We start from the raw sequence: 13,119 nt of genomic DNA, 5'->3' as shown, positions 1-13,119 counted from the left end.
TGGTATCTCTATATACAGGCTATGAGCAAATGTAGAGGCTGTTCCTGCTGAATTGTGCTTAGTACAGAGAAATACGTTTATGGGGTGTCTCTGTACAGACAATGAGCAAACTTAGGGGGCTCTTGAACTGTGCTTAGTATGGGGGAATACCTATGATATGTATGTTGGAACAGTTTTATAGGATCATTTTCAATACAAGCTATAGGAAAACCTAGAGGGCTTTCCCTACAAGCCACCAAGTCCATGTATACCCTAAGCCAAACCCATTCTTTTTAGAAGACTGTAACAAAACAGGGGAGTTATGGGGCCAATAAACCAGCCAGCCTGAAACAATGGCACGAGCTTTAATCGGAGCCAGTAATGTTTTCAAATCTAGAGTAATTGGCCCCTAATTTCATTAGGGGCCAATTGTCCAGGGTCCGTGTTAGCCCATGAAAAGGTTACAGATATCAGCCATTCAGAATAGCTAGGCTAACAAATACCTGTTTATCAAACATCTCTCCCTAAATGACTTTCGACCCCCGAGTATCAAGAAGACCAAAAAGACAAGCTCTCCAAATGTCACACTGTTACCTGGGGTGGGGGGCCACCCTCACAGTTTGTGAGCCACTAATCTATACAATAAGACCCAATAATGATACATTTGCCCCTTTCCATTATACAAATACCAAGGGCAAACAAAGCAATGAAGGTATGTGCCCTTTTGAAGACCAGGTTGTGGAAAGGTATGTTTTGTTTTCACTGACAAAGGTCTAGCAAGAACCGACAAGGTGCCTGTCAATAGTACGGGTCACGTCAAAGGGAAAAGATTCTTTTCTCAGCCAGGAGCTAAAGTCAGGTGAAGCGTGATTCCGACGTAAGTAGAGCAAATAGATCCCGTAGCGCCAGGATTAGACACCAAGCTATTCTGGGTGTGAAATAAGGGCAATCCCTCGCCGTCTGAGCTCCTTCAGGAAGGTATGAGAGCCGGCAGATTACATGGGTCGGTCTGGTTCTTATCTGCATTAAAGTCACAGGCAAAGATGCAGACAGGACGTCATTAACAGGACCTTGCACAGACCAAATTAAAGGGGAAGTTCAACCCAATATCAGTTCTAGACACTTGAAAGAGCCTAGGGCACTGTGATCAGTTGTAAATACGAGTGACACTTCCAGACCCAGAGAGTCAAACCTGGGAATAAAGGACACTTGGCGTCTATGGCAACTTCATGTAGAAATGTAGTACATCATTTTTTAATCAACTTATAGAGTTCAGCGCATACTATACCCCCAGACTGAATACTTAACCAACATGTTATACTATAATATTATATTATAGGAGAAAACTAAAGCTACAATCACTGGGGAGGGGTGCTAAAATGTTTAGGTACCCCCCGGTGATTGGAATCGCTTACCTTTTACCCCAGGTTGCTGCTCCTGCTAGGAGAACTAAACCAAAACATTTTGGCACTCCCCAGTGATTTTACCTTTCCTTCTCTTTTAAGTGTCCTATAAAAGAATCTTACCAAACTAGACTATATATACTGTATATATACATATATATTGCCCTTTTACATCTTTTTTACATGGCTGTTTATGCACTATGTTTTTATAGAGACCTACATTGTTCAGGGGTATAGTTTCCCTTTAAAAACAGTGATATGGCTGCACAGAGGCAAGTAGAAGCAGCCATTCACAGGGCAATCTAGTACATACTTTGACCCACTGGACTTAAACTGGCCATACACGCACAATGAAATTGTATGGCGGCTCTACGAGGCGTCCGATATCGCAAAAGGCTGCGGATAACGGTTGATTCGTCAATCGGACAAGTTAAAAGATTTTGGCGCCCAAGCAAAATCTACGCTCTACGTTTGTGGAGGGTGGGAATGATCTTTCGAGCAACCAATGGTACGTGTATGGCCACCTTTAGGCCAAAATGCATTCAAGGAGCCTCACAAAATATGAGCACCTTTCTATTATTGTTCTATTGATTGTTCTTGTGGAGGGCACAAATGATTGTACTGGAGGATATATTAGACAGTTGCAAGGAAGGGTAGGATGGCCGAAGTGTTCCAATCGGAATATTTAGAAACTAAAAATGAGTGGGCATGGGTGCCGGGCAGGTTTGAATTACATTACGTCCCCTTAGAGCAGGGAAAGGTGCAAAGAAGCAGATCTGTTTGAAGGAAGTGCCTTATCTCTGGAAGGAGCAATAAGTGGATGGATAAGTGCTTGGGAAGTGGCAGAAGGGAGAGAGCTGTCAGCCCCTGTGGCAGTTAAACAAGCCAGGCTGCCCCAGTGTGAGAGCAGGGAGAGGGTAGAGGCCTGGGAGTGCCGAGGTCTCACACATGTAACATAATAGGGAGAGGTGTGTTGTGTGGGGAAGGGGGGTTGGTGGTGGAAGGAAGTGAGTGGCCTCTGGCCTCTCCGACAGGCAGACTGGAGCAATCAAAACGCAGTCTAATTTAAAGCAGAAGCCCCAGAGTGCCTGCAGAAAAGAAACGAGCAGATCTGGGTTTACATTACGTAAGATCCCTACAAGAGCCATATGGCCAGGGGTTTGTAAACATTGGGGGAGACCCCTCCGTGCCATGTGCATCCACTAGTTACAATGAGCCCTCTCTCCTACTCACAGCACTTATTAGCCTTTATTATCCTCACTGAACTACGGAGATTATACATTCATATCAGCCCCTGGAGCTTACAATCTAAGGTCCCTATCCCACTCACACACACTAGGGTCAGTTATATCGGCAGCCAACTAACCCGCCTGTATGTATGGGAGTGTGAAGGGGAAACCCGGTGGAAACCCACGTAGCCACGGGGGGGGAACATACAGACTCCTTGCAGACAGTTCTTGCTATAGACTGGGGAAACATTAACCAGCCTGAACAGAGCACAGAGAATCAATAGATATTTTTACCACTGAGTTTCTTTTCGGTTCTCTGCAAAACATAACAGGCGCCTAAATCCCCAACTCCCACATGGCACTAAATCCAATAATAAGATTCTTTTGAGGTGAGAATAAAACTTGTACTTTTACCGCACAAGGAATTGTCTCTATTACAAAGCATTTCCCCAAGGTTCCCCCAGCCCTTCCCGCTATTACACAGAACATAATAGCCTGGAAGCTCCGCAGGCACAAGGGGTATCACCTCACTGGGCACATAATAAGAATAATGGAGGCAAAACACAAGTTACCAGTCTGGGTACCATCCGCCCATGGCTGCTGCTGTCTGTGAGACACGACTTGCATTTGGATTTATTTTACCACGGGCAGTAAGAGGGTAGGGCAGAAATTGCATTTGTCCTGGACCTCAACTAGGTTGCTCTATACCTAAGTGTTATTACAGATTTATGAACTCATAAGAAATTGCATTTGATGGCAGAGAAAATTGATGCACCTTGTAGTCTTCAAGGAAGGACCATTTCTATGCCTGACTTTGCCTGTGACTCTGCCAAGAGTTATGGGGTACACCGCCGAGTCTCCAGAAAAGACTGTTCCGCGGAGACATCTGGTAACACTTTCTAGGCTCCAGAGAACCACGCATCTTCTAGTCTACCGAACAGACACAGGTACCTTCTGTTCAGCAGAGACTTCTGGGAACACCTAGTCTCCAGAGAATGATGCAAGATGGACCATACACCTTCTGTTCTGCAGAGAGTTATGGAGTACAGCTCCAAGTCTCCATAGAACCATGCAGCTTCTAGTCTACAGAAGAAACACATACACTTTCTGATCTTCAGAGACATCTGGGAACACTTCTAGCCTCCAGAGAACCATGCACCTTCTAGTCTACAGAAGAGACACATACACTTTCTGATCTTCAGAGACATCTGGGAACACTTCTAGCCTCCAGAGAACCACGTATCTTCTAGTCTACCCAGCACAGGTACAGTTCTGTTCTGCAGAGAGTTCTGGGAACACCTACTAGTCTCCAGAGAATGATGCAAGAAGGACCATGCACCTTCTAGTCTACGGAGAAGACAAATGCACTTTCTGTTCTGTAGAGACTTCTGGGACCACTTTCTAGACTCCAGAGAACCACGCATCTTCTAGTCTACGGAGCAGACACAGGTACCTTCTGTTCTGCAGAGAGTTCTGGGAACACCTAGTCTCCAGAGAATGATGCAGGAAGGACCATGCACCTTCTGTTCTGCAAAGGAAGGCAGCCCATCTAGCTTCAGTAAAGGCCTGTGCCCTTTCTTATCTACAGAAAGGAACAATGAACCCTCTATAGAGAACCCTGCTGTACCTTCAGAAAGAATCTGTGCCCTTTACAATCTTACAAGCATGAGAATCCTCTGAGAAAAGTCATTCTCATTCTAGAGGTGGAAAGTCCTTTTGGTCTCGCTCCCTGCCTCCAGCCTCATATTCTATCCGCCTCTTTTTCAATAATATGCTTCCCTGCTGAGCTATAACTCTGTCCTTCAATTTTAAATTGCCTTCTATTCATTTGCAGTGGGAAATAATGTGCAATTGAGATTAGACTTTTTAAAATTCTTTCACTTTTACTGGTTGTTTTGTGTGCAGAGTTTCTATTAACAGAAAGAATAGTCCATCAGGTATCCTGGAGCTGAGAGGTCCCAGCTGTTACTGAGTTCCATAAACATTCCTCCAGTCTCCTGAACTACAACTCACAGCGTGTACAGTTGTATTTAACTATCAAACCCAGCATCTCCTGACAAAATAGTCAGTCTTCTGGCATAAAAAGACATGCAATAAAATATCTTTAGATTGTAAGCTCTTGTGAGCAGTGCTGACAAATCCTAATTTTTCAAACTTCTATGTTTATTATGAAATGCTGTTTAAATAGTTAGCACAACGCTGATGATGATGATGATGATAAAGATGTTGATAATTAAAAGACAACATCCAAAACCTTTATTACAGGGTCCAGACAGGAGCCCCACACTGAGCCCCTGAGTTTGGACCCACAAGACAGTATTGTTGCTTGTAGTTACAAACAGATAGAAGGGAGGGTAAAAAGATGGTATAGTAGGGCAACATGTAGTAGTAAGGCAGAGAAAGTAGTACAAGCAGCCAATAGTAAGGCAAGATGGGGCTGTTGGAGACAATGATAATAACTCAGTACATCAGCTTTGCTCAAACTGCAGCCACTCAAAACTACCCCAAGCCCCCGTGACAGACTAACGTTGCCCATACACATTACAATAACGATATTTCCTGTGACCATTGGTTGCAGGAAATATCGTTCCTCCACTCCATTAACATTAAAAGCAGAGTCGACAGATATGCAGGTAAAAACAACAGAATTCTTCCCCTATCTGACGATTCAGAATGAACCTACTTTTCCATCCCGGTCGACTGACGAGACGATCAATGTCACCCCAGCATACACGCACGGAATATTGTACAAACCTCTCTCCTACAATAATATTGGTGCGTGTATGGGCACATTAATACAACCATGAACAATCCACATCCATTTTTCATTACCCAAGCCATGTTGCTGCTCATAATATAAAATAAAATACACACCTATATTTAAAGTGCAAAAGAAGCATAAAGTAGGCTCAAGTATTTATCCATTCCAGTTGGAGCCTTTGTACAGCGCAGCAGAATATGTTGGTGCCAATTTTTGTCCCCCCCTAAGCCTTCCAGCAGTTATATGGGCCACAAACAAACACAGGGTCCCTTCACTTGTGATAGTTTGGTTCAGCTATGGATTGTAAGCCTTTGAGGACAAGAGCCCTACTGGGTGTTTTACACTAGTTGGGGGGGGTGGTCAATGGAATAAACAGTACAGCAAACTGCCAGTTATTATTATTACACAAGTTTATACAATGTCATTGTTAGGCTGGCACCCTACTGTGCCCTCAGTGCCACCTTGCCCATTGGGCTCATCCCTAGCTCTGCCCTTACCTGCGGCTCAGCCTCCTTCTCTCCTTCTCCCTTTCCCTCCTGCTCCCAAGTTTCAGTGAAGCTGCAGGAATGGAACAGGCAGCAGAAAAGGCAGTTCTTCCCCGGAGTAAATAAGTTAATTCCCTGGCAGTTTCAGTGGGTAAATGCCTGACAGTCCCCGGATAGTTCTCCTCAGAATGAAGCGGAGCTGCCGGAGCTACAAGCACAGGCGATTGCTGGAAAGTCTGAGAGACTTACAGGGGGGAAAGGGTTTGTCTTGTTTCCTCCAACCACTTCACAATACTTTTTCTGCTTTCCCCTCCCATTCCAGCCCGACCTCCTCCTACAAATGCTCCTGAGCTCCGACCCCCCCTCCCCTCCATGTTCGGGTGCTGACAAGATTGGGAAACCACACGGTGGCTCTATCTAAGCGGATCAGAAAACCCTGCACTACACTGATGAGCCCCAAGAAGAGCAAAACTGGTCTGTAGTTGGGAATCTGATCAGCTATTATCCTGGCTTCTGCTTTAAACCCAGTGGGTGAGCTTTAGCCTATAGGATAAACCCATGAGTTTGGAATTCATTCCCAGAATTCCTTTTGTTGACAAGATTGGGAGAAAGAGCACCCAGTCCCAGGCAGCACAGGACTCCCTCTGTTATCAGTCTGTGACAGGGAGATATTCAGTGAGATACACCCCCCCCCCCCCCAGGTCTGTCTGACTCGGCATTCCCCTCACCCAACTCTGCACAAACATCATCTGAGGAGACATGATGGTGCTACGGTCAATTTCAGGAGTATTTGCCATTTTGCAGCATTTGAGTTATTGAGGAGAATTCACAAAAATAATAATTGGCTGCAGTTGAGAATGTTGAGGGGCATAGGGGAGCCAGGGTTGCCCCTTGTTTGTGTAGTAAGGATCTGGCTACCCAAGGCAAAGGAAATGCTGTCTTTGGTTGCCGGGGGGTTAAAAGAGATTGCCCTCCCGTGAGTTTCACCCTAAGCCAGCGGTTCTCAACCTGTGGGTGGGGACCCCTTTCACAGGGATCACCTAAGACCATTGGAAAACACATATTTCCGATGGTCTTAGGAATAATTTTATGGTTGGGGGTCACCACAACATGAGGAACTGTATTAAAGGGTTGTGGCATTAGGAAGGTTGAGAACCACTGCCCTAAGCTGAAGGTAAAATGTGTAGTAGTGTTGTAGTATCTCGCAGGGTTAATTTGCAGTGTTGCACCCCTGTTGCCCTTTATTAGCAGCCGTGCCCAGGGGAACCCTGCTTTGCCATCAAGAATGAAATGTAAAAGCAGAGCTGTCAGCCCCCCCTATTTGTTCGGGAGCTGAGGTGGCCATACACTTGGGGGTGGGCAATATTGGGATAAATCAGGCCAGATGACCAAATTAGAAGATTGGGTATAGGCGCTGTTGGTTTGGGGACCGCATCAACAAGCCAATGCAGTCCCTGATCCGACAGAGAAATCAAACCTGCCTGTTCGAGATCTGGACAATTTGAGGCCCGTCGGGGGTGCCCATACACAGACAGATAAACTGCCAAATCAATCTAAAAGACTGATATCGGCAGCTAGAATCGGCCCATGTATGGGTCCCCCCAGTCCCCCGTCCCCCTGCAGAACTCTCCCAATTTTTCGAAACTCTGTCGAAGTTCTGCAGTGAATTCCGTGGGTATAATTTTTCAGCGTCAGCGGCAATTTTGCGCATGCGTGCGACGTCACGTCCGGGTAACACAGAAACATTTCCCTCAAACACTTAGGGCGAAGCCACATGCGGTGATTAGAGATTAGCGACGGTCCCACCATAAGTTATAATAGAAGTTGATGTGACTAATCACCCACAGTATTGTGCTGCATGGATTTGTCGCCTTTTTAAAAAGTCACGGGTACTAATCGTTGCATGTGTCTTCACCCTTAACCTTGTAGGTTGTTTAACTTTTGTTTAACTTGTTCATAAATGACATAGGGGAGGGTATTAGAAGTAACAAAACGTTGCAGTCCAATTAATTGCATCCAGGATGTGGCACTTTCAGCAGGATCTTGACCAACTGGCAATCTGGGCGGCTAAGTGGCAGATGAGATTTAATGTGGATAAATGTAAGGTCATGCACCTGGGATGTAAAAATATGCAAGCCCCGTATACCCTTAATGGGACTGCACTAGGCAAATCCCTAATGGAGAAGGACCTTGGAGTCCTTGTAGATAATAAACTTGGCTGTAGCAAGCAATGCCAGGCAACAGCTGCAAGGGCAAACAAGGTTTTGAGCTGTATTAAAAGGGGTATAGATTCACGGGAGGAGGGGGTTATTCTTCCCCTTTACAGAGCGCTGGTAAGGCCCCATCTAGAATATGCTGTTCAGTTTTGGTCTCCAGTGCTCAAACGGGACATTACTGAGTTAGAGAGGGTCCAGAGAAGGGCAACTAAGCTGGTAAAGGGTATGGGAAGTCTCAGTTATGGGGAAAGACTGGCCGGGTTGGGGTTGGTTACACTGGGGAAGAGGCGCTTAAGAGGTGACATGATAACTATGTATAAATATATAAGGGGATCATATAATAACCTTTCTAATGTTTTATTTACCAGTAGGGCCTTCCAGCAGCAAGTGAAGGAATACAGGGGTAGAGGAGATAACTCTTAGTACAAGTTGCCCCAGGGACTGGTCCGATTGCCATCTTGGAGTCAGGAAGGAATTTTTTCCCCCTTGGAGGCAAATTAGAGAGGCTTCAGATGGGTTTTTTGCCTTCCTCTGGATCAACTAGCAGTTAGGCAGGTTATATATAGGCATTATGGGTGAATTTGTGTATTTTTTCAACCTAACTTACTATGTTACTATGCATAAGACTGTAGGGCATAATATGCAGCTGGGACCAGTAAAGCCTTTATAGAAGCTCGGGAAAGCTCTGCAGGGGGAGTTTTATTACATATTCACCATTACCATTTAAAGCACTTTGTACATTTTAAAACACTCAGAGCTGCATGAAAAATTAAAATTCTTGTTATCTTTACATTAGAAAAGCCAAGTGAACACACTTGGGGGTCCTCAGGGACCACAGCCGACATGTATATTTTTATCTATGTTGTGCTATTTGTATACGTTTAAAAAAACACAGTAACTAGACCAGATGGGGAAAGGATACAATAACAAAACATTAATAAATAAACACCAAAATGCAATTACATTCAAGAGACACATAAAGAAGGAGGGGCCTGTCCTGTAGAGCTTACAATCAAAGTGATGGTGGTGTAACTATAGAGAGTGTCTACTAGAATGGGGGGGGGGGTCTACTAGAAACTGTATTTTAATTTATGTTCTCTTAACAACATCTATAAAGCAGGCGGTGATTTAGCCCCGTGCTAGTGAGTTTATTAGCTATAGATTTATGAGTTTGCTCACCCATAACCAACAGGGAAGGAACACAAGCCTAAAGCATATTAGCTATAGGAGCCCAATATGGGCCCACTGCATGGGGCAATGACTGAAGATTTTTCGGCAGAAAAAGGGGATATTTTAGCATAAAAACAAAAAGGCCAGGAACCTAGTAACAAGCGAAGCCCCTTAGCAGGAAGGTTTGGAGCGGCCATAGACAGCACTTGTAATGGCCTTCTAAGGGGGGTCAAGTACTTAAACTGCAATATAAATTCCATGGTAAATATGATACATCTCAGCTGTGTGAAGGGCTAGTCTTTGGGAAGGGCATACAGGGCGTCTGCTGTAGGAGCCAAAATATACAACAAAATATACAACAGAAGTATAAAGAACACATTAGCCAATATATATATATATGTTGCTGAATGCTGTTTCTCATTAAAGCAATACTGTCATGGGATTTTTTCAAAACCCATCAGTTAATAGAGCTTCTCCAGCAGAATCCTGCATTGTAATCTGTTTTTCCCATGGGGCTAGCCATATTCTTCATTTCCCAGGGTGCCACAGCCATGTGACCTGTGCTCTGATAAACTTCACTCACACTTTACTGCTGCGCTGCAAGTTGGAATGATATCCCCCCCCCCTCACCCCCAGCAGCCGATCAGCAGAACAACGGGAAGGGAGCAAGATAGCCGCTCCCAGTAGGTATCAGAATAGCACTCAATAGTAAGAAATCCAAGTCCGGCTTGGGACTCCTCCAGTTACATGGGAGTAGGAGAAACAATAGGTTAGCTGAAAGCAGTTCTAATGTGTAGCACTGGCTGAAAGCTCAGACTCAGGCACAATGCACTGAGATGGCGCCTACACACCAATATTACAGCTACAAATACATTTGTTGGTTCAAGAATAAAAGTTTAAATGGCAGAGGGAATTATTTGCTCCTTATAGGGCTCAATGGCACTCTGCAGCTCCGACTTTCCAAGGAAAGTCACAATCCCGAAGCTTGAATGAATCTGAAACTTTCGTACTCATTGCGACAAATACGATTTGGTCGTGTAAAATTTGTCACAAAGTGCAAAAAAGTTGTGCAAATTAACAAAAAAAAATGCAGAAAATACACACAATACGCACAGATTTTGGAAGCTATTGTGCTTTGATAAATGGGCCCCTAAGTCTAAAGTTTTGCTTCCCACATAATTGCCGAATGCAGTAGCACAATCCTGGACTTCGGCCACGGAACAGTTTTGTAATACGTTTGCTAATGCCAAAATCCCCATGGTGGCGTCTCATGTAGCTTCATCTGCCTGCCAAACTGTGCAGTCATGGCGTATTGGCACAGTGCAGGAATTGTCAGAAAAAGGTGATTTAGTCATCAAAAATCAATATCCTTGACTGATTTTAGATTGTAAGCTCTTCTACTGAAAGGCCCATCTTACATGTTCCTTATAATACATGAGTGATACTCAGAGTTCCCTGTATAACTCAGCCTGCAGCCTTGTGCCTTTATATGGGCACAGAACCCCTCAGTGACTGCTAATATCCTTATCATTTACAGTAGGGGGTACATTATCCCTTATAATACATGAGTGATACTCAGAGTTCCCTGTATAACTCAGCCTGCAGCCTTGTGCCTTTATATGGGCACAGAACCCCTCAGTGACTGCTAATATCCTTATCATTTACAGTAGGGGGTACATTATCCCTTATAATACATGAGTGATACTCAGAGTTCCCTGTATAACTCAGCCTGCAGCCTTGTGCCTTTATATGGGCACAGAACCCCTCAGTGACTGCTAATATCCTTATCATTTACAGTAGGGGGTACATTATCCCTTATAATACATGAGTGATACTCAGAGTTCCCTGTATAACTCAGCCTGCAGCCTTGTGCCTTTATATGGGCACAGAACCCCTCAGTGACTGCTAATATCCTTATCATTTACAGTAGGGGGTACATTATCCCTTATAATACATGAGTGATACTCAGAGTTCCCTGTATAACTCAGCCTGCAGCCTTGTGCCTTTATATGGGCACAGATCCCCTCAGTGACTGCTAATATCCTTATCATTTACAGTAGGGGGTACATTATCCCTTATAATACATGAGTGATACTCAGAGTTCCCTGTATAACTCAGCCTGCAGCCTTGTGCCTTTATATGGGCACAGAACCCCTCAGTGACTGCTAATATCCTTATCATTTACAGTAGGGGGTACATTATCCCTTATAATACATGAGTGATACTCAGAGTTCCCTGTATAACTCAGCCTGCAGCCTTGTGCCTTTATATGGGCACAGAACCCCTCAGTGACTGCTAATATCCTTATCATTTACAGTAGGGGGTACATTATCCCTTATAATACATGAGTGATACTCAGAGTTCCCTGTATAACTCAGCCTGCAGCCTTGTGCCTTTATATGGGCACAGAACCCCTCAGTGACTGCTAATATCCTTATCAGTTACAGTAGGGGGTACATTATCCCTTATAATACATGAGTGATACTCAGAGTTCCCTGTATAACTCAGCCTGCAGCCATGTGCCTTTATATGGGCACAGATCCCCTCAGTGACTGCTAATATCCTTATCATTTACAGTAGGGGGTACATTATCCCTTATAATACATGAGTGATACTCAGAGTTCCCTGTATAACTCAGCCTGCAGCCTTGTGCCTTTATATGGGCACAGAACCCCTCAGTGACTGCTAATATCCTTATCAGTTACAGTAGGGGGTACATTATCCCTTATAATACATGAGTGATACTCAGAGTTCCCTGTATAACTCAGCCTGCAGCCTTGTGCCTTTATATGGGCACAGAACCCCTCAGTGACTGCTAATATCCTTATCAGTTACAGTAGGGGGTACATTATCCCTTATAATACATGAGTGATACTCAGAGTTCCCTGTATAACTCAGCCTGCAGCCTTGTGCCTTTATATGGGCACAGAACCCCTCAGTGACTGCTAATATCCTTATCATTTACAGTAGGGGGTACATTATCCCTTATAATACATGAGTGATACTCAGAGTTCCCTGTATAACTCAGCCTGCAGCCTTGTGCCTTTATATGGGCACAGATCCCCTCAGTGACTGCTAATATCCTTATCATTTACAGTAGGGGGTACATTATCCCTTATAATACATGAGTGATACTCAGAGTTCCCTGTATAACTCAGCCTGCAGCCTTGTGCCTTTATATGGGCACAGAACCCCTCAGTGACTGCTAATATCCTTATCATTTACAGTAGGGGGTACATTATCCCTTATAATACATGAGTGATACTCAGAGTTCCCTGTATAACTCAGCCTGCAGCCTTGTGCCTTTATATGGGCACAGAACCCCTCAGTGACTGCTAATATCCTTATCAGTTACAGTAGGGGGTACATTATCCCTTATAATACATGAGTGATACTCAGAGTTCCCTGTATAACTCAGCCTGCAGCCTTGTGCCTTTATATGGGCACAGAACCCCTCAGTGACTGCTAATATCCTTATCAGTTACAGTAGGGGGTACATTATCCCTTATAATACATGAGTGATACTCAGAGTTCCCTGTATAACTCAGCCTGCAGCCTTGTGCCTTTATATGGGCACAGAACCCCTCAGTGACTGCTAATATCCTTATCATTTACAGTAGGGGGTACATTATCCCTTATAATACATGAGTGATACTCAGAGTTCCCTGTATAACTCAGCCTGCAGCCTTGTGCCTTTATATGGGCACAGAACCCCTCAGTGACTGCTAATATCCTTATCATTTACAGTAGGGGGTACATTATCCCTTATAATACATGAGTGATACTCAGAGTTCCCTGTATAACTCAGCCTGCAGCCTTGTGCCTTTATATGGGCACAGAACCCCTCAGTGACTGCTAATATCCTTATCATTTACA

The 13,119-nt window shown here is 44.3% G+C and overlaps 1 protein-coding gene across 3 annotated transcripts in view; it reads right to left on the bottom strand.

Annotated features, from left to right (window-relative positions):
* The window catches only part of eva1a (eva-1 homolog A), a 167,851-nt gene that overhangs the window by 29,045 nt on the left and 125,687 nt on the right, over positions 1-13,119 (bottom strand). Inside the window, exon 1 of one of the 3 annotated variants that reach the window (NM_001102800.2) lies at positions 5,870-6,079. The exons of the other annotated variants lie outside the window; for them this stretch is intronic. The gene's annotated coding sequence lies outside the window, so the exon portion shown is untranslated. Of the gene's footprint in view, positions 1-5,869; positions 6,080-13,119 lie in introns of those variants that run through there. 3 annotated transcript variants of the gene reach the window in all.

The sequence above is a fragment of the Xenopus tropicalis genome, chromosome 5 (assembly GCF_000004195.4).
Source record: "Xenopus tropicalis strain Nigerian chromosome 5, UCB_Xtro_10.0, whole genome shotgun sequence".
Taxonomy (NCBI): Eukaryota; Metazoa; Chordata; class Amphibia; order Anura; family Pipidae; genus Xenopus; species Xenopus tropicalis.
Note: the sequence above shows the minus strand (reverse complement) of the source record. Positions and strands in the feature narration are given on the sequence as shown.